The sequence below is a fragment of the Coenobita brevimanus genome, chromosome 50, assembly GCF_032717465.1.
Source record: "Coenobita brevimanus isolate Jiangsu-jjx chromosome 50, ASM3271746v2, whole genome shotgun sequence".
NCBI lineage: Eukaryota > Metazoa > Arthropoda > Malacostraca > Decapoda > Coenobitidae > Coenobita > Coenobita brevimanus.
In genome coordinates, this window is record NC_137003.1 from 26424817 (window position 1) to 26427501 (window position 2685).

Below are 2685 nucleotides of genomic sequence, written 5' to 3' on the forward strand. Positions count from 1 at the left end.
GCTTCAAAATACCTGTAATTTGAATAATGCTAGGTGGGATATTTTATTTTGAAGTGGTTGGTAAAAGTGGTATCTGCCCCCAACCGTTAGAAAATTCTCTTCAAACCTGAGTAAAATCGTATGGAGATACGCAAAAAAAAAAAAAAAAAAATACTTCTCGACCAGTAGGTGTGGGGAGAGTCAATATTCTCCAGCATGTTACTAGCAAGTATGGGTAAGATTAAACGTGGTAATACAAACCTGGACGATTGTGTGTGTGTGTGTGTGTGTGTGTGTGTGTGTGTGTATGTGTGTATCCGCCAACACAACATCGTGCAAGCAGTGAAAGAAGGGTTCTGGAAGAATGTAGAATCGTGCATGGAAAAACTGGAGAGGAATGACAGGGTGTTTTTGACTGGGGATATGAATGGAAAAGTAGGGGATGTGAAGGTAGATGGTGTAGTTGGTGAGTGGGGTGTGCCTGCAAAAGTGAACATTTGTGCATGGAGGGGGGTTGGTTATACCCAATATCCTCCTTAGGTACGAAGTGACCCACAGGTATATGTAGTGAGTGATGAGAAGGGTGAATTGTGGACTTAATGAATGGAAGGCATTGATGATTACATGTGTGTGGATGACAGAATGAGAAGGTAAGTAATGGATGGAAGAACATACAGACGTTGGGGGAATGGACTTTCAGACCACCACTTGGTGTGGCGGTGAAAGTCAAGGTTCAAGTGCGTTGGAGAAATAGAAGGAGGGAAGGACAGGGGGAAGAAGTCCATACAAAGAGGGTGGAAGAGGATTAAAAAAAAAAAAAAGCAGAATATTAGAGAGAAGTGGAGGAGCGATTGGGTAAACATGATCTGGAGCAGATGGGGGAGGTGGAAGGTGTGCACCAGATTTTCGCAGAAGAAATCTGTGCACAATGTGAGGTGGTGTGTGGGGTGAATAACCGACGTAAGGAGGTGGTAGGAACAGCACGGTGGAATGACGAGGCGAGACAAGCTGTGGCGCCAAGCGCATAGAGAATGGATGGGTACCAGGGACATGGAGGAAGATGAGAGACGGAAGACAGTTATGTGTAGAGAGGAACAGAGAGAGGCGAAAAGATTAGTAAGTAGAGAATGGATGGGGAGTTTTGAAGGAATCTGAGTGTAAAGTGGAGGGAATGTAAGCAAATGCTCTGAAAAGAGGTAATGAAAATTAGACAGGGTGATAAAGAAGTTAGTAGGGGAGTGAAAGTTATAAATGGCAGATTGAAAGTGAAGAAGGGACAAAAAGTGAGCAGATGGAAAGAACACTATAAGGAACAGTTAAACACAGAGAATGAAAGTAATGTGAATGTAAGTGGCTGAGGGATGGCTGGGAGAAGGAAGGAGATGAGAAGGGAGGAAGTGATCCAAAATGGGGAAAGCTCCAGTAATTGATGGAGTGGAGGTGAAATGCTGAAGCATGGGGGAAAGATAATAGCAGAATAGATATGGAAGATGTGCAGATTGGCCTGGGACGAAGGTAAAGTCCCAGAGGATTGGAAGTCAGGTATAATTATTCCCCTGTATAACTTAGAGGGGGTGGGGGAAAGAAATGTGTGGTAATCATTGGGGCATATATCCTCTTAATGTAAAAGGAAAAGTATATGGGAGGATACCTATTTTCAGAGTTAGGGAAATAACAGAGGAATTAGTTAGAGAACAGCGAGGTTACTGGAAGGGAAGAGGTTGTGTCGATCAGCTATTCATCCAAAGGTCTTTAATGGAAAAGTTCCTAGAGAAGAGAAAGAAGTCGTATGCAGCTTTCATGGATATGAAGAAACCATATGGCAGAGAGGATAAAAGAGAAATGTGGGAAATATTATGAATATATAGAGTTAATGGAAGTTGTTGAATTCCGTGAAGAGTATGCACTGTATGAGGGTGCTAAGATTGCAGTGCATGTGGATTGTGAACTGATTGAATTTTTCTATCTGAATGTTGGATTGAAACATGGATGTGTCATGTCTCCATGGCTGTTCAGTCTGCACATGGATGGGATTATAAAAGAGGTAAAAGGTAGGGCAGTGGATTTTGGAGTGAACCAAATGAGTAAGGGCAGAGTTGGAAGCTTCCTGTGTTGCTCTACTGTTAAATGAAGACGAAGGGAAATTGCAAGGTTTAGTGAATGAGTCTGGGAGAATGTGTAAGAAACGGAATCTAAAGGTGCATGTAGGGAAGAGTAAAGTTGTCTTCAAGAGAAGTGAAGTCACTGAATGTAGAGTAAAGTCGGATGATGAGGAAATGGAAAATGTGAGCACACTTAAGTACTTGGGTAATGTGGATAGAAGTTTGGAGGAAGAAGTGTTTGAAAGGGTGTAACGAGGAAGAAAGGTTGCTGGTACTTTGTAGGCAGTGATAAGAAATAGGGAAGCGAGCATGGAAGTAAAAAGGTCGTTGCATGATATTATTATCCAAACTCTAACATATGGAAGTGGAGCTTGGACCTTGCTGGAAAGACCCAATTCAAGAGTGAGGGCAGTGAAAATGAGTTACTTGAGAGGAGCATGTGGCGTTACAGGGAGTGACAGACTGACAAATGAGGAAGTGAAGGAACGTTGTGGTGTGGATGTGGATGTGACAGAAAACATTAGGAGAAATACAATGAGGTGTTTTGGACATGTGGAGAGGATGGAGAGCGAGAGACTAACGAGGAGGGTGTATGTGACTGAAG